At 35.7% G+C, this 24,405-nt stretch overlaps 1 long non-coding RNA gene across 3 annotated transcripts in view; it reads left to right on the forward strand.

Moving 5' to 3' along the window:
• The window catches only part of LOC102160801, a 973,686-nt gene that overhangs the window by 102,051 nt on the left and 847,230 nt on the right, over positions 1-24,405 (forward strand). The gene's annotated exons all lie outside the window — the stretch shown is intronic.

Here is a 24,405-nt window from a genome sequence, read left to right on the forward strand (position 1 = left end):
CTTTGATAGGGTCTGTGCTGGTTATGGCCTGCGTGTGCTTCCAGGGATATAGAGGCAATGGGCAGGGACTTTAACCAGTGCCTGTTTGCTGGGCCATTGACAATGGCGAGAACCCGTGGGGAGGTAGGGGCATAGACTGCTCCTGGTTGCCAGGGCCTGGGCAGTGGCAGTGACCCTCAGGGAGATAAAGGTAGCACCCAGAGCCTTTGGTAGCAGCAATGTCAGGGTGTATGCATTCCCAGGGGACTGAGGGCAAAGAGTGGCAATCAGTTGGAGTTCAGCAACCACTGAGGTGACTGAGGCCACAGGTGGTGCCTGTTCGTGGGACCTCTACTGGTGGTGGGATGTGCCCATCTCTGGAGTCAGAGATGGCTGCAGTGGTTTGCATCCACTGACAGTAGCCTGCACAGGAAGCACCTTCTGCTCAAGAGCCTGCATGTGCACAGAGAAAGATGTTCCTATGACAGTCTGCCCCAGCTCCTCTCGCCCTCCCAACAATGGCACCTTGCTTTTCTTTCAGGCCCAGGCCTCTTCCCACACTCCCTCATTGTGGTGCTCTGCTCCCCAGCCCATGGTGCACTGCTCCCCACTCCTCTCAGGCTGTCTGCACCCAGCCAATCCCAGTCCTCTCCTTGGATCTGACCTCTGAAGACTGAGTCTCTGTGCCAGGCCCCTGTCCAAGTGTTTCAGGCTGTGTTGTCCTGGGTGGTAGCACTGATGGTCTGTGTGGTTCTCTCTCTGCTTTGTCTGCCTCAGTCCAGCTGTTGTAACTTTCTCTGAGGCTTTGAGGTTCCCCCTTTGACCTGGCTGATCTCCCCATCAGTTAGATGGTCTCCTAGGGTGCAGATTCCTTTCTCTCTTCACAGCGCCCTCTCAAGCATCCTAGTCCTGTCCTGATTCCTTTTTGCCTTCTCTCTCTCTCTTTCTTTTCCTTTTCTTCTATCCAGTTATATGGAGGGTTTCTTGCTCTTTTTGGAGGCTAGCATTCAGTAGCTGCTCTGTGCAAATTGTTCTATATATATATATTTTTTTTTGGGGGGGGGATGTGTTTGTGGGAGAGGGCAGTCTTACTCCTCTGCCATCTTGATCCTGCTCACTCAAACATTTTTTTTTGTAATGGATTTTGGTTGGAATTCTCTCTAAGCTATACTTTTTGGATGTGTCCAAAGTATTGACAACTATGTTTGTTGTAGATAGTAGTATAAATAATATCACTTGTTTTGGTTTATGAAAAAGAAACACAGGTACTTTTTGAGAGATTTATACACAAAAAGTCACTATCAGTCCTTAAAAATGCTCTATTATCAATTTGCTTGCTTAAAAAAAATGAGAGACTATCCTTTTCTAGCCTCCAAATCACAGTATTAGTCCTCTCTTCTCTACTGCCCTCTAGGGGTAGACTGGAGAAAACTGGAGTCATGAATCCCTGAATATGTACCTCAGAGAAAAAAATTAAAGAGGACATTGAAATTTCTGTGTTTGTATATGGATTGCTCAGGTATATATTTTTACCAAGTATCAGTCTCAATTTTTATGTGGAATTGCCAGCATGTTGTTTTGAGATCCATTGTTTATTTTAAGATGAGTAAGCCCTATTAGCCTTGTGCCAAGTGTAGTACTTGGGGCATAGTAGATTCTCAACAAGGAAATATTATCAAAGGAAGACTTCAGCATCAATCTTTTTTTCTGTGACATTTCCTTCTTCATAGTACACAGCCCCTTCCCTCAGTGCCTCAGACTCTTTGTTCCCCTTCCTACTATTAAAACCTGTTCTGTTAGTTAATTCCTTTTCAGAAATACGTGATGGTGATGAATTAAAATGGTACTTCATCTATATCTACTTTCAGGGAAAAAATAAACACATGTCCTAATAATAATGGATTTTTCTTCAGTTCTTTTGTTCCCTCCTTCAGCTTTATGTTCTCCTCTGGAGTCTAGGCATTAGAATTGGTGACATCATATTTGCAGGTTGCAGAATATTTTCACTTGTTAATTTAAAAACCAAGAAGTTCTCGGAGTTCCCATCGTGGCACAGTGGTTAACGAATCCGACTAGGAACCATGAGATTGCGGGTTCGATCCCTGGCCTTGCTTAGTGGGTTAATGATCCGGCGTTGCCATGAGCTGTGGTGTAGGTTGCAGCCTCGGCTTGGATCCCGCATTGCTGTGGCTCTGGCGTAGGCTGGCAGCTACAGCTCCCATTAGACCCCTAGCCTGGGAACCTCCATATGCTGTGGGAGTGACCCAAAAAATGCCAAAAAGACACACAAAAAAACCAAAAAAAAAAACAAAACAAAACCAAGAAGTTCTCTTATTTTTTGGAAACATGGCACTTTTATTAGCATTACTGAGAATGTATCTTCTAAAAATTTAAGATAAAGTGAAATTTGTCATTTATCAAAAAGGTGCATATTTCAATTCTTGACTGAAACAAGTTTTCTGAAATATATTTATTCTATGGATATATGCTAAGTGTACATGGGTTAAGGAGAATTTGGAATTGAAGATTTTTTTTGGGCTAGAAGTTAACTGAGGCTAACTAGACCTACTAATTAGTTGACTATGTTATTTTTAAATATATATTTGTAAAATTATTATTATTTTTGGCTGCACCTGTGGCATGCGGAACTTCTCAGGCCAGGGATCGAACCTATGCCATAGCAGTGACCAGGGCCACTGCAGTGAATATGCTGGATCCTTAACCTGCTTGACCACAAGGAGCCTCTAGAGGTTTTTTTTTGTTTGTTTTTTTAATAGCTGCACCTGTGGCATATAGAAGTTCCTTGGCTAGGGACTGAATTTAAGCTGCAGCTGTTGGCCTACTCCACAGCCACAATAACATGAGATCTGAGCTGCATCTACAACCTACACCTCAGCTTTCAGCAAACTGGTGCCTTAACCCACTGAGCGAGGCCAGGCATCAAACCTTCATCCTCATAGACACTGTGTCGGGTTCTTAACCCACTGATCCCCTACGGAAATTCCTTCAGTATTATTTTTAACTTATTATTATTATTATTACCATTATTATTTCCTGATGAACATTACAAAACCCACCCCCATGGGGAGTTGGATGGTTTCAATAGCTAATGACTGAACTTTTCACCTCAGGCCTAGTTTTGCATTAAGCTGTGGTTTTAAGTGATTGACAGCCATTTTATAGTAACCTGCAGTGAATTAGGGGTCAAAATCATCCAAATGATGGAGAGAAAATGCTCCCATTAGAAAAAAATAAAGACAGACGTAAACTAACCAGTGTAGTTGAAACTAATTGGCCTCCTTATTGGCAAAGGATTGAACGGGCACAGGGACTGAATTAATCTCTTGAATTTAGTGGCAGATCCTTGCAGGTTGAAATTGTGAATTGGCAGGTTAACATAAGGGGAGACTATATCCCCCTCACATGTGATACTTCTGTTCTGTGAATTTCCATTTTGTGAAGCTGTCAATCTGAGGCTTTTGTGAGCATTAAACTTTCTTTAGAAACACCACCACCAAAAAAAAGAATGACCCCCACCTCCTAAACCAGCACATAAATCGGCTTGATTAGTAATCTCCATTAAGAGACACTGAGTTTTGAATAGGCTTGGGTATTGTAGGTCCAGAATGAAGGACTTGGCAGGGCCAAATAGGGAAGTTTGAACAACATCTGCCCTGCCCCTTCCTGACACTTCTGCAAGTTTTAAGCGTATTCACAAATGGCCTAAATTATAAGTGAAAATTACAGTTCCCCACAAGCAGTTTTTCACATAGCATCAAGGTGTAAATATAGTATCAGTATTTATTAAAGGCTTAGAAGTCTCATAAAATATTTTAAGAAGAAAGGTAACAGTGACAGACCTTTACATGAGCCTATTAATAATAGTTTTCTTCTAGCATTCTTCTTTTCTTTAACTAGTGAAGTTTGATCTTGAATTTTTATTCAAAGCTCTGTGAACCAAAGCCACAGATGGGGTATTGCTGTGTCATTTCCATGGCCTTATACTGAATGTATGCAGCTGTCCCATACTCCCTTAATAGACCTTCAGCTTTTCAATACATCTTCCACTGATGGCGTTTCTGTGGATAAACATCATTTCAAAATGAAACGTGCCAGATGTCCTGCAGTGCACTTAGGTACAACAAGGCATTTTTTAAAAAATTGCACCTATATTATTTACTCATTTAGAGGGATGTGACTTCTGGGATATGCACTGGAAATCCAAAATTTGCTGAATGAGAAAGGAAATATTACAGTTTCCAAATCACTAGTACCTTAGAATTCCCCCAAACACAATTTTTTTTTTTTCAGACCATAAAGAAATCAGTATTTTATGTTCAGGTTTCTCATAATTTTTCCCTCTAGGAGGCATAACTCAATCAAAATCTCTGGCTACTACTGAATAGAAATAGTCTTTTTTATTGAGGTTAAAAATTGCTAGATCAGGGATTTGAAATATATATTTTTATTTTTCCTTTAGTATAACTAATTTTAAGAATCATTTCTCCCAACATACTTGAGCTTTATATTCCCACCAGGTTTTTTTTTTTTTTTTTTTTCTGTTAAGGGATTAGAACGAGTAATCAAAATGAAAATAAAATACTTGTGAGAAATGATTGTTCAGGATCATTCCAGTAGCAGCATTTGCTTCTATTATATCAAGTGCAGCTATACCACATGCTCAGATGCTTGATTGACTGCTGACTTGTGTCATTTAAATTTTTTTGTATATATACCAAATACTGTAAAATTCAAGGACTATGAAATTCTTGTTTCTAAGACTGATATCTCCTGCTAGTAATACTAAATATTAGTATTTATTCAAGGCATAGAAATCCCACAAAATATATTAAGAAAACAGGTAAAAATAATAGATCTTTATTAACGAGTCCATTAATATCAGCTTTCTTTTAGCTTTCTGAGCACAATGGGAGGGCTTAGTCAATGCCTGTTGAGTTAGTGACTACATGTATGCCAACCTGGAACAAAGAGATATGTATTATATTTTACTATGAGATATTTCTGTTTTATGTACAACTACTTGCTTATAAATTGTGGAATAGAATGTAAAAGAATATAGACTTCGCTTAACTTGTGATTCTGCAAATTGTGGTAGCTTTATTGTTCTTCAAAGTATTTTGCATGTATTGTCTCATTTTTTTTTAATGGAGTTTCTAGAGGCAGACCAAGTAAAAGCTGATAAAGCTGACACAGAGACCCTCACATGGTCCACTGCTAAAGAAGACTGTATTAGGCAGTAGTTTGAAATATCTTTATAACTCCTACGAATCATTTTAAAAAAGAAATGTCATTCAATATTGCATAAAATAATTATCTATGTAGTGTTTATCCTAAGCAAAAAAGTCACTCCGAGAACATTGGCAATTGTTTGAAATCTCACTATGTATTTGAATCAAAAAGGGTGTTTCTTGAGGCTGTTTTCTTTTCTGCATGGGTACCCTCCAAAAACTAGCTGAAACTTTTAATGATTTCTAAAATAATTTAGTAATTTTGTGTATTGTCAGTTCAAATTCTGCTTCTAACAGCAGAGCTCTTCTTAACACAACATATATTGCTTTAAGAAAATGGAGAAATGTCTATAGCTCATTTGCTATTGCATTTTTAAGAAAATATAGATCAATGCTTGTAGTTCTGTCTTTGATGACTGTGTGGTTAATTTTTCTGTTCCATGGTGTGTAGCTGTCTCTTTGGGTACTGCTGTGTTTGGAGCCATGCTGTCAACATCCACCAGAGAGCAGAGCAGCTCCAACACCCACATCTTTCATGTTAGAAATAGATGGAGACAGTAACACAGTCAGATCCTTGGCCAAACAACGCAGATTTTAGTTCATTTCAAAGGTCAGCGCATATTTAAGCTTGCTTCATTACTGCCACCTTTATGCCTGAGATTTTCATTAAAAAAAAAAAATCAGTTTACCCAGGTTCCTTTAGATACAGAAAAATGAAAGTGCTGAGTCTTATTTTCATTTGGGGATATCAAGCTTTTTATCAAATTATAGAGGTGGCGTCTCAGAATATTTCATATCTGATCGAGAGGAAAATCCAAAAATAATTTTCTTTTTATTCAGGAGTCTTTCGGGCAGGATGACTGCTTTATTTTTTACTTAATATTGTGCTCAAGTCAATCATTTTGAAATCAGAGAGAAAATAGTCATTTAAAGGCAATCTATAATAAAAAATTGGAGTTCAATATTTTTGCTTTTATTAATGAAAACACAATTTGTCCAACTTTTGGCATGTTTTTACCCAATGCCTTGTAAAATGAGTTTATACATTTAATTTTTTAACATTAAAGATAGTGAACAATCATAAAACATTTACCTTCTAGTTAAAAAGAAATAAATTCTTTGCCCTTTAAGAGTAAAACAAGAAGGGCTTATCGTAATCAGAATTACACTCTTCTTATTTACTTTAAAGATTCTATATACATAGGAAGAATAGGATATGGTGTATATATTAGGAATATTAATAGGGCCAGTACATAAATAAGGATTCCAAATGGTTTTGTTACATATCTTTTTTAAAAAAAGACAAATAATTTAACTAAAACAATTAATTTTGGGAGCAGCTTTGCATACTTATTACCCTTGGAAAAAATAGAGCATTAGAAAATACAAGAAGTCCATTCTGAGATATGATATTTAACTCACAGAGAAAATAAACTTTCAAAATAGTGTTTTTATAAAGCCCTTTGACATCAAAATGTAAAAAAAATATCACACAAGTGATATTGTTAATTGTTTGGAACTGAACTGCCTGTAAATGTAAAAAATGATTATCATATGTAGTGAAAAAATTTTCAGACTTAGAGATGTTATGACCATTTTAGATCATGGAAATTCATATTTTTTGTCACACATTATAGGGACTTAATTATGGAAATATCTTCAAAAGAGTTTAAAAGGAGTGCCTGAAGACTGAAGCTTTTGTAAAAGAAATACATACTCAGATTATATAGCTGTAAATATGTATATTTACATATTTTATATATGTAAAACATATATATAAAATTTGGTGGTAATTTTAACTAGGTTATTTTAATTTTGGCATTCATGTATTTCTGAAATGAATATTTAAAATATAACTGTGACTTTAAGAGGAAAAACATATCTATATTTTAAGTATAATAATTTTGGATTTATACGTAGACCATATAAAAGTATTTTGGCTATTTTGTTTCTTTATATATATCATTAATTAATTTATAATTTATTTAAAAATAATTAAGAAATAAATAGAGCTTAAAATCTGATCATCTGCTATATTCACACATTGACTACTTAATTCTATAGGTTGGAATTGTTGCTTTTTCATTTGTTTTCAGGAGTAATGTCCTATGACAAGTATGCAAATGGGATCCAGAAAATATGATAATAGGGCATTGGAATTAAAAACAAGGAATGTAAAATGTGAGAAGACTGGGAGGATTGTCCCTCAGGCATTCCAGGTGCATCTTTCAATTTGAAAGATAGGATGAACCCATTTTTTCTTCCCTCTCAGTTTCTGAAGTAAGAGGATGATGATTTTACTTGTTATAAACTATAAAGTGGTTTAAATAGAGGTTCCTCTTTCTTAATGCTATTTCAAACAATAAAAAAGTTATTTATTAGAAATTATGTTCATATCTTAAAGGGAGGAAAAATATTATTGATTGCCCTATTATTTTCTCAGCAGTAGTACACCATCTCTTTTAACTTCAGCATCACCTGTAAAATAGGTGCCGCTAGGCCCATTTTGTAGACAAGAGCCTCAAATATTTAGGAGTTTAGTGATTACCTTAATTTCCCATCCAGGGCTTGGTTTCAGGTCATCTGACTCTAAATCCATTTTTCTTCCTGGCTATGTTGCAAATTCTGGACTAAGACAAAGATCCTTTACTTAAAGGTTAACTTTCTTAGAGGCTCGTGGATTTGAATTACCAACAGATAAAAGTTAGGAAGGACCAAGACTAGCTGTGAGGTGAATGATAATACATAGGTGATTCTTATTTTTAGTTTGCGAGTTGCTTCTATAGTTAATTATCTGCGTTAAAAAAAATACCCCCCAAACTTAGACTGATTTGTTAATTATCAGGTATTCATCCCAACACCACCATTACTTGTACATAATGCTACTTAAATCTATTTTAGCATATATTGCTGATAAATTGGTTGTAAAAATTAGAGTTTTTATAAGTAAAGATAGACAATTGTGTGTGATATTTAAGGCCGATAGCTTTAAATACGTCATGATGATTTTAAGCATAGAAATATAATTTATATTGAATTTTTTTAAAACCTGGGTTTAAAAAGTTTCATGTACACAATTGCTATGGTATGCTTTTTCAAAGACTCAAGGCTTAAATACCAGGGACCAAGAAAGTCAGATAAGCCAGTTTTTTCCATTCCTCATCATGGTGTCTACCTTCCTTATTCCCAGACTTATTATGGCCCTGATTTGAAATGATGAATTCAAAAGCAATATTTCAAAAAGTCTTTTTTTCTGTTGTACAAATGAGAAATCAGGTTCCAATGATGGTTTACAGGTAGATATGGCCTTTAGCCTTTTCTTTTTTTTCGTTTTTCTTTTTAAAGTGATTTTTATTTTTTCCATTATAGTTGGTTTACAGTGTTCTTGTCGCTTTTCTGCTATACAGCAAAGTGACCCAGTCACATATACATGTATACATTCTTTTACTCACATTATTCTCCATCATGCTCCATCACAAGTGACTAGATATTTAGCCTTTTCTTAGAATTGAGGTAGGTTTACATAAAAGGTAAGTGTTCTTAGGCCTCTCTTTAGAACTCGTTACTCTTTTTGGAAAGCCTAATAGCCCTTTACATAAATTATATTTGCTGCAGTACAGCAACCAAAGGATATTTTAACTACTGCTGTGGAACGCTTCTTCTCATTATATGCATTTGCTTATTAATATGAAGGTGCTTAACAGCACAGTAGGAAAATTTAAATTAACTCTCCAAAAGGCCATTTATGTGGATTGTGTTAAAATATATGTATTTCTTCTAAATGATCTACAAGCCTGCTCTTCTCCTATCCTCAGAAGTTTAAAAATAAACCTCTTAGGCTTCAAGCAGAATAATTATTTAATACACAAATAAAGATGAATGGAATTTTTTCCCACACTATGGCCATTGTCTTTCACTGAGTTCTAAGGATTTTAGCATTAAAGTTCTTGTGACTAAACCACTCTTTAAACTCCATGATAAGAACCTAGAGCCCTCTGTTAAAGGCTCTCAAGAAATCTGACACAACCAAGATTTTTTTCAAAGCTTATGCTTTTTGTTGAAGTTGTCTGTATTAAAGAGATTACAATGTAAATATTAGAAGACATGTTTTTAAAGTGCTAGTATGTTTTTTTTAAGAAATTCATTTTATTTTCTGAGTTGATTTTATCTGAATTTTTAAGTGGACACCGAAACAGTATCTGATCTATCACTTTTAGGTCAAAAAATAGGAACCCTGTGCAAAAATTCAGATGAAAAATTTGGTAACATCAAGTTTTCCTTATATTCTTAAAATTTAGAATGAAAATAAAGGGCCAGTGTGCAGAAGTTTCATGAGTTTTGCTCAGTGAGTCACTAGGAAAGAAAAGGAAAATAATATATTTTTAAAAGAGGAGCATGAGCCTGTGTTGGCTCTTCTTAGATTTTAATTTATTTTTAGTGATTTAGACCATTTGTTATTGATCATTTTAATTTTTTTCCTGAGAGTTCTTATTTTTTTCTGAATAAAAATCAAACTATTTGTTAAAATCACACCTCAGAGTTTTTTATAATGTCGTATATCTTGTCATTTTGTATGCATTTCACTGTGGTATTGGTTTTAGCTAGGTAAGCTGATATTGTTGTTTGTATACTTAGAATTACAGATAATTCTAAGTATAATTCATTTTCTTTATATATCCCAGATGTTTTAATATAGGGGATTAATATGTGGTGTCCCAAATTTATTTTTTTAATTTTTTTTTGATGGCAGCCTCACATTTTATAATGTTATTAATCTGCTAGGCTAAAAATCTAAGTCAGTCTATGAGCCTTCAAAGACATTTAAAAAAACAAAATGCCATCAGCTAGAAACATGAATTTTGTAGAAAAATTTTCTGTATTGTTTGTGGTTCATATAAATATATTTTGAGAGAAGTTCTTGTACCAGAGTTCAAGGTCCTGATATTTACATAGTTCCTTTACATAGTGCACCATGTTGATTTGTGAGGAAATGAAGGGAATTTAAATTAAAATTTTAGACCATGAATGTAAAATTGCTGTATATTTGCACATGGTACAGGTTTGGGGGGAGATTTTTTAAGTTATCCATATGGCAGTAGAACTTTTAATAAACAATAGTTCTAACACACATTCTTTATGGAAACAGAAAATGGGATTTATAAGGTGACATTTTGAGTATATAAAGAAAAATGAAATAAGATTAGCTTTATTTTCCTATTTCCCCCAGTCTTGCAAAGGTTTAGTGGCTGAATTACCACTTATAATTTGTTTTTTCATTCCATGCATGCATCTCATTAACCTATTCCTGGCTCTGCAGCCAGCCTGTAGAGAAAAATTCAGCAGAAGGATTTCTGAGCAGGTTGGCTACAATGTGCTATAGGACATATTTCAGAATCCAAGGACAATTTGGTAACTTTTACTGTGCTTTACATTAATAATGTGAGAAGTTTCATTTTGTTTAAATGATATCTTAGAAAATTAATGTCATTTAATGTTATTTAATAATATTTAAGTAAAAATTTATGAAATATATCTAGACATTCAAAATTTAATGAATAAGCTCACTGAAATTCTTTTGACTGCTTCAGACACAGGATTAAATAGATTATTACTGAAGCTCAGGTCTGGGATTTTGCCACTTATTCAAAAAACTATTGGGATAGTAGCAAAAGTTTTTTTTGTAATATCATTGATTTGTCTCAGAAATAGTTATGAGAGTCATGCAGTAAAGGCTGGGAGATATTTCAAATAGATGCAATTGTACAATTCTCTGAATACAACCAAATGCCCCCTTTCATTCTTTAAAAAAGTTTTTTTTTTAAATTTAAGAGAACATTCAGTTATGTATGTTAATGCAATGGTGGAATTGGGCATAAAAATTAAAATTGATGTTGCTTAAATTATTTTTATAGCAACAATACCTTTAAAATTATATTTTGCTCTGATTTAAATTTAAGCACTTGCATTCCCCAACAGAGAGTGCTCAGAATGGCTCCCAATGCCCCAAGTGAGAGGACATGATGAATCTAGGATTTAAAAATTTTCAGTGACTATGAAAATAAAGTTTTTAAAGTTAGAAGGCACTTCACTTCAACTTTCTGTCAGATAATTCCCTTATCCTCCCTAAAAGTCCAGCATTCTCTGGTACTATTTTATATCTTTTTTATGTGTTTGAGCTAGTAACAATACACTCATTACACCTTTGCAAAAAGCAACCTCCTTTTAAGTTGGGATATTTTAAGAAGCAAATAGTTCTTGCTAATTTCAAGCTCACATCTGCCCTACAAATAACTTCTATTTGCTGGTTTGCATTCTGTGATAAAAAGCTACCCAAATACTACTCATTCTTTATGTAAAAGACCATCAAATCCAGTGATTGCTCTGTTTCTCTGCTCTATTTTATAGCAAAACTCATGAGAAAAGTCAGTTTAATTCAACAAATATTGTTGGAGCATCTGACACTGTTTTAGGTTCTAGGATAGAAGCAAACAAACTAGAACTCTACCTTTAAGGAATATTCTGGCTGGGAGAAAGACAAAACAAAACAATAAATGCACTAAATGACTTAATGACATCATTAAGTCATTAAATGATGACTCTTCGTGTTTTCCTTCCCTTTCTTTCACTCTCCCTTATCAGGCATTTGTCCCTGCTCTTCTTCTGAACTACTCCTGGCTAAGGAACTAGCGTCTGATTCTTTCTGTCCCCTTCATTCTCAGCTTTCATTGTCTTTTATCTTCTCCACAGAGAAGAGCATCTGACACTCCCTCCCTTCTTTTTGAAATAATTTCATTATTTTCAAGATACTACTGGGTCCTAGCTTTTTTCTTGATTCAGTGGCCATCATTTTTATTCTCCTTTATCAGCCTCTCTGCCCTTCTAGGCCTGTTAAGTGTCCCAGGGCTTGTCATTCCACCTTTTCCCCCTTTGCCTATCGTTACTTCCTGAGTGATTTCACAATTTCATGTCTTTAATGCCTTCTACATTTTGATGTCTCCCAAATGTTACATAATTCAAAGACTCTAAGTTTCTACTGATTATAAGACTACAAAGGAAGAAGAAATATGTTACCAATTCTCATTGTGAGAGAACATTGATTTCAAGACACATCCCAATTTTAAAGATATTAAAGTATTAAAAAAAAAAGTATACCATAGAATCAGTGAAATGTGTCCTGTCCCTCTGAGATCTGGAGATATATATATCCAACTGCTATACATAACATCTCCATTGAGTTGCCTAATAAGCACCTAAGAGTAGGACATTTATTTACTTACTTATTTTTTAAGGGCTGTGTTTGTGGCGAGGAGTTGAATCAGAGCTGCCAGCCTACACACCAGAGCCACATCAACACCAGATCCAAACTGAATCTGTGACCTTCACCAGATTCTTAACCTGCTGAGCCACAAAGGGAATTCCAGGGTAGCATTTCTTAAATAGAATTCTTTTTTTTTGGGGGGGAGACCTCACCTAAGGCATGAGAAAGTTCTGGGGCCAGGGATTAAACCTGTGCCACAGCTGTGACCTGAGCCACAGCAGTGATAATGTGGGATTCTTAACCCACTGTACCACCAGGGGAACTCCTTAAATAGAATTCTTGAATTCTGCCTGTTCCCAAACTTGCTCTTCCTCTAGTCTTCTCTGTATTAATAAATAGCACATGTATTCTTTCAGTTGCATTGCTCAAAGATATCTTTGAACCTGAGTTTTCAACCTTGACATTTTATCCCCTAATCAGCAAATTTCTGTCTTTTAAAAAATCCCCAAATTTGATTACTTTTCCCTTCCTCCACTATCACTCTTGTCTAAGACATCTTTATCTTCTGCAGTATTACTGAAGCAGGGTCCTAATGGACCTCCAGAGTCCACTCTTGTTCCTATGCGATTATATTTTACATATAGCTAGAGTGAGTGTTTAAAAACAAAAATCACATGACACTACTCCCAACTCAGAACCTCCCAGAGGCTACTCTTCATACTCAGAATGACATTCTAATCCTCCCCTTGTTGTACAAGGCTTTGCATAACCATTCACCCACCTCTCTGCCTGATTTTATTCACTATCACTCTACTGGGTTCAGACTTTCCCAGACACTCAGGTATTTTTGCTTCCTACAAGTTTTCCCACTTCTTCCAGAAAGTAAGAACATTGCATGCTTTGAAGCCCTGCTGTATGTATCCATGATCCATCTCTCTTCCTTCTCCTTAAGAGGTAACTATTTACTCCCCTTGCTTTTATTTATGGTCTTAGCATATATATATATATATATATATATGCATACATACCTCTAAAGTGTATTAATTTTTAGCTTTGTTCTTTGTAAGTGGAATTATATTTTATGTGTTCTTATGCAACCTGTTCTTTTCACTTAACATTATGATTTGGTATTCATATTGCTTTGTATGGCTATGCTTTGTTTCTGCTGTATAGTATTTCATTGCATTGTATACCAGACTCATTATTCATACATTTAGCTATCAACAGATTGGGGGGGGGATATTGTTTTTTCTTTTTTCTTTTTCCTTTTTATGGCTGTACCTGCATCATAAGGAAATTCTTGGGCTAGGGATCAAAATTGGAGCTGCAGCCACCAGCCTATGCCACAGGCACAGCAATAGCAATGCTGAATCCAAGCTGCGTCTGTGACCTCTACTGCAGCTTGTGGCAATGCCAGATCCTTAACCTACTGACTGAGGCCAGGGATCAAACCTATATGCTCATGGACACTATGTTGAGTTCTTAACCTGAGCCACATTGGGAACTCTTGGGGGCGGGGGCTATTTTAACAGTACTGTTGTGAACATTCATGTGCATGTTTCAAGATGCAGTTGTTGAAATATTTCATTGGGAATGGACTTTGGGTCATAAGGAATGTATGTCCGCAATTTTGCTAGTAATACCAATAATTTTCCAGAGCAGTTTTAACCTCCAGTAGCATACGAAACTACCTCATGAAAACTTGGTATGTTTAGACTACTAATTTTTTCCCAATTTGATATGTATAAAAGAATATTATGTTAATTATATTTCTCAGATAATTTTCCTATTACTTTCCTATTTGTGACTTTGACAGTTTTTTCATGAGATTTTACATTTATTCAAAGGAGATTCCTTGCCCCCTTGGTTACTAGTATTTTATTGGCTAAATATTCTGCAAGTATTTCCATTTTATTCTTGTTTAACATTTTATGCCTTTTATAGTATATTTTGATGATTGGTAGTTTTGATTTTACTGTGGAAGGTTAACTTTTCTTCTATAAATTGTACCTTTAAATTCTTTGCCTGAGATTTCATATATATGTAGTCTATATTTTCTTCTAAATGGTTTAAAGGTTTGTCTTCTGCATTTAAAAAGTTAATCTATCTGGAATTTATTTTTGTATTTAATAGGAGGCAACAAATTAAATTCCTTTTTTTTTTCATTTCATATAATAACCAACTACTTCTATGCCATTTATTCAAGTGATCACCCTATGAAATCAGCTCTATCCCAAACCACAGTTCCTTATATATTGGTACTCTTTCTGGACTCTCTGTTCTGATCCATTATGGGTTAATTTGTCTACCTCTAGGCCAGTACCCCTGACCGCCTTTTTTTTTTTTCTTTGTGGCTTTTTAGGGCCCCACCTGTGGCATCTACAAGTCCCTGGGCTAGGGGTCAAATGGGAGCTGCAGCTGCCAGCCTACATCACAACCACAGCAACATGGCATCCAAGCCATGTCTGCGACCTACACCACAGCTCACACCACATCCTCTACCCACTGAGCCAGGCCAGGGATCGAACCTGTGTTCTCATGGATACTAGTTGGGTTCATTACTGCTGAGCCACAGTGGGAATTCCCAGTACCGCTGTTTTAATTGTATTGGGTTTTAAGTAATTCTACATAACTAGTAAAACTCATTCCATAGCATATTCTTCTTTTTTTCTGGAATACTTAGGTTATTCTTGACCCTTTGATATTCTGCATAAATTTTAGAATCAGATTGTCAAATTCATTGAAAAAAATCTATGCAAATTTTGGTTGGAGTCTTATTGACTCTCTGATCAGTTTTGAGAAGGTTGACCCAATTAAATCCCTGGAGTCTCTAATAAGTTTTCCTAGTAGAGAGCACTTTACAAATGCTGTTACAATTCATTGCTTTGGGAATTAAGCACGTCCTGTGGGACTCCACTGGGAGAAGACTTTTGGAAACTTGTACCTGGCTTTCTTTGAACTTCCCTTTGCTGATTTTGCTTTGTTTCATTTTAATGTAATAAATCTTAACCATGAGTGTGACTACATGCTGAGTACTGTGAGTCCTTTACGCCAATCTTGGAAACTCTCAAAAGACCTTTTATATTTTTCCATTATACTTTCAACTTTTCCATGACTTTATGTTTAGTGTGTCTCTTGAGATGTTAGTACAGCTAGATTTTGCTTTTGTTTTTGATTCAATTTGAATATTGTCTTTTATCCAGTAAGTTAACTGAGCATTATTAATAATGACTAATATATTCCAATTCATTTTTACCATTTTATTTTATATTGTCTATTTGTTTTTTTTTTTTTGTACTTCTTTTTGTTCCTCTTTTTCTTGCCTTTTCTTAGAATACAATTTTTTTCTCTTAGAATTTCCTCTTTGACTAGTTTGGAGGTCATAAATTTTATTTCTATTATTTTAACGATTACCTTAGCAAAATGTATATAGATATATAATTTAAGTCTAAATTTAAACATCTTTGCTTTCTTCATGTAATACCCAAAATACCTTAGAAAAATTTACTGTAGTTACCTCCTCCCATCTCTATTATATTTTAGTTTCAGTCTTATTTATTTATTTTTTGCTTTTTAGGACCATACCTGTGGCATGTGGAAGTTCCTAGGTTAGGGGTTGAATTGGAGCTGTAGCTGCTGGCCTATGTCACAGCCACAGAAATGAGGGATCTGAGCCTTGTCTGTGACCTATACCACGGCTCACTGCAGCACTGGATTCCCTACCCACTGAGTAAGGCCAGGGATCAAACCCGCATCCTCATGGATACTAGTTGGATTTGTTTCTGCTATGCCACAGTGGGAACTTCCTCAATCTTTTTTAAATAATGAAATTAACTATCTTTATTATTATTTTTGGTAGTCATTAATTTTCTATTTGTCCCTATTTAAATTTTCTTTGCTTGTCATTTCTTCTTGCATCTCAGACCTTCAATCTGCATTTGTTCTTCTACTCAGTAAATATCTTCTATAATTTCCTATAGTGTGGCTCTGTAGATGGTAAATTTTTCACCTCAGTTTTTCTAAAATGTGTGTTTTGCTCTTTTTATTTTAAAAGAAAAAAATTCTATGTATATAGCTCTAAGATGAAGTTACTTTCTCTGAGCACTTTGAAAACATTATCTGCTGTTTTTAGCTGCCTTCCACTGTGCTGATGCAAAGTGAGCTAATATTCCTTTTAATTTATCTGTCTTTTCTGTCTGGCTGCTTTTAAGATCTCCTCTTTATCTTTGGTATTCTACATTTTCACTACTTCTGTCTAGGTAGGAATTGCTTTTTACCTATTTTTAAAATTCAGTAGGCATATTAAAAAATACACTTCTTATTTTAGAACACTTTTAGATTTATGAAAAGTTATAAAGAAAGAACAGACAGTTCCCATATACTCCACACTCAAGTTTCCCTTACTGTTAACATGTATTACATTAGTATGGTACATTTGTAACAACTAATGAACCAATATTATGCATTAACTAAAAACATCATACTTTATTCCGGTTTTCTTCTTTTTATCTAATGTCCTTTTTCTGTTCCAGGATCCCATCTAGGATACCATGTTACATTTAATTTTTATATGTCCTTAGATTCCTCTGGACAGTGACAGTTTATTAGACATCCTTTGCTTTCGATGACCTTGACAGGCTTTGTTTTGTTTTGTTTGCCATGTTGTGTAGCTGTTTGATGTGAAATATCAGTTCCCAGACAAGGGATTGAACTCAGATTGCAGCAGTGAAATTGCTGAGTCCTAATCAGTAGGCTACCAGGTACCTCCTTGACCTTGACAATTTTGAATAATACTGATTAAGTATTTTGTAGGCTATCCCTCTGTTGGAGTTTGTCTGGTGTTTTTCTCATGATTAAACAGTGGTGGTGAGTTTTTGACAGTAAGGCTACAAAAGTAAGTAAAACCATGTTTTTTTTTTCAAACAATGTTTACCATTAAATGGTAGTTTCATGTCTTTTCTCCTTTTGTTTCCTTAACACTCTTATATTTACTCCAAGAATATTTATGGAAATCTGTGAGTTCTTTGCATGTGTTCATGGGAGAACTGGTTATGGAGAGCTGGACATTGGTTGTAGCCTATATAGTTCTGTTTCTGACCTGAGCAAGACATGAATCTCATGTCTTGGACTTAGAAACAGTTATGAAGGTTTTAGACCACAAGATAAAATGGGGCCCATCTATAAATGTGGGACCTGGCTTGTCATGATTTTAGGATAATAAAGGAAGAAATAGGCTCCATCAACTTAGAGAATAAACTTGCACTTAGGTTGGGTTCTGTAGAAGAAATCTTGATCCATTGGGATTTCCAAAAGATTCTTGGATTACAGCAGCTAAATTTTCAATTATCTAATATGATTTTTGGTTATGCAAGTGAGCACATCTGGGAAAAATTCCTTGATGGAAAAATTTTGTATGGGAAAAGGGAGGCAGGTGGCCTGGTCCATTGACCTTTTACATTCCATATATCACATTTTATGCTAAGCTCTATATTATTCTATTTTATACTTACTAAAATTCTGTGAAGTTAAGTATTTCTAAAAAATCCCCTTGTTTACAGATGAATAAACAAGACCAGATTAATTTATTTGAGATCGCAAATCTTTTGACTCTAAAATCTTGCTATATTTAATGTACATGTCAATCCCTTATTCCACAGATAATATATAGGATCAATTCTGGAAGAAATGGGTGCTGTGCAGTTCACCAAGGCAGAAGCTTGGACAAGAGGGGGAAATGGGCTAGTTAATGTAATTCTCTAGGTATTTGGCTGAAATGCTTTAAATTCCTCCGTCTCAACTCACCATGGACCTATAATAAATCCCTAGGGATTGGGACAAAGTTGTACTCATTGGTAAAGGTCAAGTAGATTCTGTGAGACTTAAGAGACTGGCAAAGCCAGCAGCATCAAAAGCATATGTAAATGAGCAGAGGGATTCAGAAATGGTTGCTCAAAGTAAGAGAGAATTAATAGAGGAAGAGGTTTGAGACAGAAAGATTTAGATGTCCCAAACTCAGCAAATGTTTATCATGTGACTCCTTTGCTTGTGAAACTTTGGTATGAGACAAGTAAAACCAAGATAAGTATGGTACCTTCTCTGCTCTCAAATAATTTACATTTCAAAAATTATCTTAATACGGTAGAATGGAATAAATGCCAAGTAGCAGAACATATATCTGTGGAATCATAGAGCAATTACATGACTGGAGCACTAATGAAAGACATAACAAAAGAGGGGATACATAAACAAGCTATTAAAAGATAAGTAAAAGCTCTTTCAAGTGGCAGAGCAGGTAACAAATTTCATTTAAAAACAAAATGAGAAACAGCAGAGATGTCAGTAGTCCAAGGAGGTAGGTGAGAAGTGACACCTAGATATTCCCCTATTTGGGGAAGTTACACAGACAGGTTAAGGTAGATACAATTGTTTTTATCCATTGAGTACTCAGTCTGCCTTTTTATGACTACAGAAATAAACATATTTTATTCTGGAGAACCACCACTCTTCCATCTCTCAATTCTGATGGTTTCAATGTGCCTGCTACTTTTTTCTTTTTCTTTTCTTTTTTTCACAAAGTCAAGTGTGAGCAAGTGATCTAGGCCTAGATAATTAGCATAGTCCTTTTTGACCACGATGAATGGTTCAGAAATATGTCCCTTCCATTCGGTAAGATTTATTCTTGGGCCTAGGCTGGAATTTTTTGGGAAAAGATCTTTTTCTGCTAAAGTTGCTACACTGTGAGGATGTGTGCCTAGAGCAGCCAGGAACCACCATAAAAGGAGAGCCTACCTGTGAATGAAGCATCCAGAGAGAACATCAGAGTCAATAGTCACAGTCAGTGTCCTGAACTTGCCCTGAATTTTCAGTTATGTTAGCCAATTAGCATACCTGTCTTCTTCCTCTCCATCTCCCTCTCCCTCTCTCTGGGTTGAGTTTATCTGAATGAATTGGGCATAAATTGTTTGTAATGAAAAGGAGCCTGGCTAACTTATAGGGTATAGAGGCCCCATCTTGAAACTGTGGGAACAAGTAGTTGAATTAAGCGATTGAGACATCTTCAAACTGGTGAGAAATGAGATAAGAAAATTATGATAATATGAGTTGACACAAAGCTGAGGAAAAGATTGATACATCAACAAATGGGAGTCATTCCAGTGTTTTTTGAGCAGGACACTGAAGCAGTGAAGATTAAATCCTTATCTATCCCGGGAGTAGTTTTTTAGTTTTTTACTTTCTTCCCTCTGTACTTTGTCATTGTTTCTATTTGTAGCAATACTGATTTTCTTTCTTTTGGGTCTATTTTACTGTAGAATCTAATACTGAAATTGATCAAGATCTTAGATCTCAGATACTGTGGTTCTGAAAAGATAAAGAGAATTTCCCAGAGGTGATACACAGTGAACACAGTCCCACTAGATACCTCTAGGTTGAAGTCCATCTTTTTCTCTCCAAATCCACATGCCATTGAATTAGTACTTCTCTTACGGCAATAAAACCAGTAGGACTTGTATTATTGTTATATGGGCACTTGTCTTCAAACTACCTAAGCCCTCTCTCCCTATAGAAGATTATAGCATCCATGGTGGGCAGATACTTAACATTGAGCATATTTCAGAAGAAATTGTTCACAGTGCCAGTTTGTTCTTTTGAATACAATATGTAGTTGAATGCTTGTGGGGAAGTTTTTCCTTTAAATAGAATCACTGTTACATTTCTATTAAAGCAGGTGTTAGTAACTAAGCATAGCGAATGGTTACCTGTTAGAAAATTTTGTTACTCTTTGAACAGAATAAATCACTCACAGAAGAGACTGTTTTGACCTTTTGAATGTGAGCATGTGTTTATCTTGAGTAGGAGATCCTATTGTCTCCACAGGTCACAGAGAAGCCTTGGATGTTTCTGGGAATATAATTTTTCCCACTTTTTAATGTCTCCCATTCCATTTTTAAGCTACACTCAATTTTCTTTCACAGAAAAATTATTACCCATGTCTAGATACTCATCTATAGGAGGTAGAGCTTAATTCTACCCCTCTTTCCCTTTCATACTCTTTCCCCTTGAGGCTAAGCTGGATTTAGTGACTTGTTTCCTAAGAAGAGAGTAAGGAAAGGGAAAATAGTAACTTTATGGTGGAGTATCATGGCAAGCACTATCTTAACCAAGTGATGAAAATTAACATCAACAATGCTGTCGTGTGAATAACATGTAACCCTGATGTTATGTGATGAGAAGGGCACTTCCTTCTGTCATTTCCTTTCCAAAAAAACTGTACCCCCAATCTAAACTTAAGACAAACAACAGAAAAGGCCACAATAGGAGACATTTCGGGATCTTTGTCCAGTACCTTTGATGTCAGGATCATGAACAAGAAATGATTGAGAAACTGTCACAGATCAGAAGAGACTGGGGAGACATAATAACTGAATACAATATGGTCTCCTGGATTGGTTCCTTAAGTAGACATATGACTTTAATAGAAAAGCTGATCAAAGACAAAATCTGGAGTTTGGTTACTAATGTACCAATGTTAGCTTCTTTGTTTTTTTGTTTGATTTTGTTTTTTAGGGCTGCACCCTCGACATATGAAGTTCCCAGGCTAGGGGTTGAATCAGAGCTGCAGCCATTGGCCTACACCACAGCCACAGGAATGTGAGATCCAAGCCAAGATTGTGACCTATACCACAGCTCACAGCAACGCTGGATCCTCCACCCACAGAGCGAGGCTAGGGATCGAACCCACATCCTCATGGATACTAGTCAGATTCCTTTCTGCCCAGCCACAACGAGAACTCCTGAGCTTCTTTGTTTTGACAAATGTAACATACTAATGTATGATGTTAAGTAATTAAGATGGGGAGACTGAGTGAAAGATGTATGGGAACTCTATTATCTTTGCAACTTTTCTATAAATCTAAAATTAATTCAAAGTAAAGCTTATTTAAATAATTGTTATGAATTATTTCAGTAATTCAAAAAGTTAAGAAGAATGTAATTGATATCGTGTACCCATTACCCAAGTTAAGAAAAAAAACCTACAAATATAATTACAGTCTTCTAAGCATGCCTCCATAATCCTGATAGCCTTTTCTTGAGAAGTTACTACTGTACTAAATTTGTCTTGATAATTTCTATACATATCCTTATTTTTTCCTGCATATATGTGAATATATAGACTATGTTTAGTGTGTTTTATATGTTTTAAACTTGAATTAATGATACTATGTTTTATATATATATGTGTGTGAGTGCATATATATATATTTATATATTTAAATTTTTTGTAGCTTGCCTTGTTCACCAAGTACTGTGGTTTTGAATTTCATCTCTGGGGTTAATGGAGTCCACTCCCATCATTTCTTCAGCACTATGTATTTTGCTTTAGTGACATACCTGGCATAGTTCTAGGTGCTGAGGATTCAGCAGCAAATCAGATATTCCTAGAAGGCACTATGCTCAAAGATGGATATATAAAAGATTACTGATAAGGCCACACAGTTGGACTACGGAGCTATCATACTATAAAAGGCAGATATTTGTTTCTAACCTCACTGTTGACTATCAGTATTCCTTGTGTTAGAGAACGTATGAGGGCCTGCAGACATGTTTTTTTGGTCACCTCAGTGCCTTTTAAAATTCTGTGTTAGTTCTCAACAACAGTTTAAAATTAAGAGATCTCTCTTTGTAGTTTTAATTTTCAGCTCCTCTTAAAAAAATCTAGCCTTGCTGGGCTGATTCCCACATGGTTACCACTGGGAGGAGCAGAGGAGCTGCTGCTCTCTAGGTCCTCACAGCCCACTTTGCTCATTAGATGGCTGCCCTGCTTCCAGTACAGTCTGGGCGTTTGTGACGTTTAAACTGTACAATGAGTATATGTATGTTCCTTATTACCCACATACAGTCTCTTAAATGTTGTCATTGATAGTGTTGATAAATATGGAAGTGTGAAAAGATGCATTTATACTTGCATAATGCTTGAAAATTTTCAACCCTGTGTGTGCTTTGGGAATCCCCCCCCTTTTTTTTAAAGAGTGATATCATTTCCTATCAATATATAAAACTTTTTTTCCCCTACAAGTTGGTGCAGTTCTAAATTTCATACTTTTACTGCAGTTTATCCCACTGTTTCTTATGGGACTAATATGTATAGAACACAGTTCTAACTGTTGAAGTGATTCAGAGGGAAACATAGCTAGTCCTTACCTCCAAAGATCTTGTAGGATGGTAAAACACAGCAACAATTAACTTTGCAATTTAACATGTTTATTGAGCACTTGCTGTAAGTTAGACACATGAAAAGAGAACATGGGTGAATAAGACATGATTCTTGACCTCAGGTACTTTATTATTATCTAGGGTGATGGTTCTCAGAGTTGCATGTTTGGACATGGAGATTTCTTTCTTTCTTTCCTTCCTTCCTTCCTTCCTTCCTTCCTTCCTTCCTTCCTTCCTTCCTTCCTTCCTTCCTTTCTTTCTTTCTTTCTTTCTTTCTTTCTTTCTTTCTTTCTTTTTTCTTTCTTTATTTTTTTTTATTTTCCCACTGTACAGCAAGAGGATCAAGTTATCCTTACATGTATACATTACAATTACATTTTTTCCCCACTCTTTGTTCTGTTGCAACATAAGTATCCAGACAAAGTTCTCAATGCTATTCAGCAGGATCTCCTTGTAAATCTATTCTAAGCTGTGTCTGATAAGCCCAAGCACCCGATCCCTCCCACTCCCTCCCCCTCCCATCAGGCAGCCACAAGTCTTTTCTCCAAGTCCATGATTTTCTTTTCTGAGGAGATGTTCATTTGTGCTGGATATTAGATTCCAGTTATAAGTGAAATCATATGGTATTTGCCTTTGTCTTTCTGGCTCATTTCACTCAGTAAGAGATTCTCTAGTTCCATCCATGTTGCTGCAAATGGCATTGTGTCATTCTTTTTTATGGCTGAGTAGTATTCCATTGTGTATATATACCACATCTTCCGAATCCAATCATCTGTCGATGGACATTTGGGTTGTTTCCATGTCTTGGCTATTGTGAATAGTGCTGCAGTGAACATGCGGGTGCATGTGTCTCTTTTAAGTAGAGTTTTGTCCGGATATAGGACATGGAGATTTCTGAGTTACGTGCATAAGTTCTGAATCAGTGATTTTTGGGAAGTTTTGCGCATCTCCATTTTTAGCGAGTATCTCAGCAGAGGCAGATTCACTGTGAAACTAACAGGACTTAAGTGGCAGGGCCCTCCACTTCATTGGATCTGTGAATTCTGGTTGTTGTTGGGAGGTATAGAGGATTCTGGGTGGAGAGAGGAAGGAGCCAGATTTCCACCAGAAACCCTTCTATATAAGCACCATTGGTAAATTTCCAAAAGTGACCTAAATTTTCAAGGCTCCAATAATTTGTTGTGATTTATTTTCTTGTGTTAAATATTCACATTTGTATCTAACTTTGATTTGTAATCTTATATTCTTTTCCCTAAAATGAGCTCACTCAATTATGTAAGTCTCAGGCTGCTAGCTCCAGGTGATTCAGGTGCACGTTGTCCCCTGGATCAGTCTTTTGACAAATACTGATTCAGGCTGTATGGAATAGAGTGGGAGATAAAATAGCAACAACTACATATAATACCCCTGAGATGTCATAAGGATTATTCTTATAGAGTCAAAGATAATACTAGAGGTGAATATGAAGGCAAAATTTAATTTTGACTGGGAATTTTAGGTTTTATGCCTATCATGTACGTGACTACCTGAAGCCAATTTGCTATGCAGCGGCAGTTTGGATAATTTCACTCATTTACTAAATGTAGTCTGTCCACAGGGATGTGTAGGAGGAGTGTCTAATTGTGGGTATCTATTTTTTAAAAATTGTTTGAATATTGTTAAATTGAAGGGAATGTTCTTTTGCAGTTCACCCTTCAATTATTCTGC

This window comes from Sus scrofa, chromosome 1 (genome assembly GCF_000003025.6).
Source record: "Sus scrofa isolate TJ Tabasco breed Duroc chromosome 1, Sscrofa11.1, whole genome shotgun sequence".
In the NCBI taxonomy this organism is placed as follows: Eukaryota; Metazoa; Chordata; class Mammalia; order Artiodactyla; family Suidae; genus Sus; species Sus scrofa.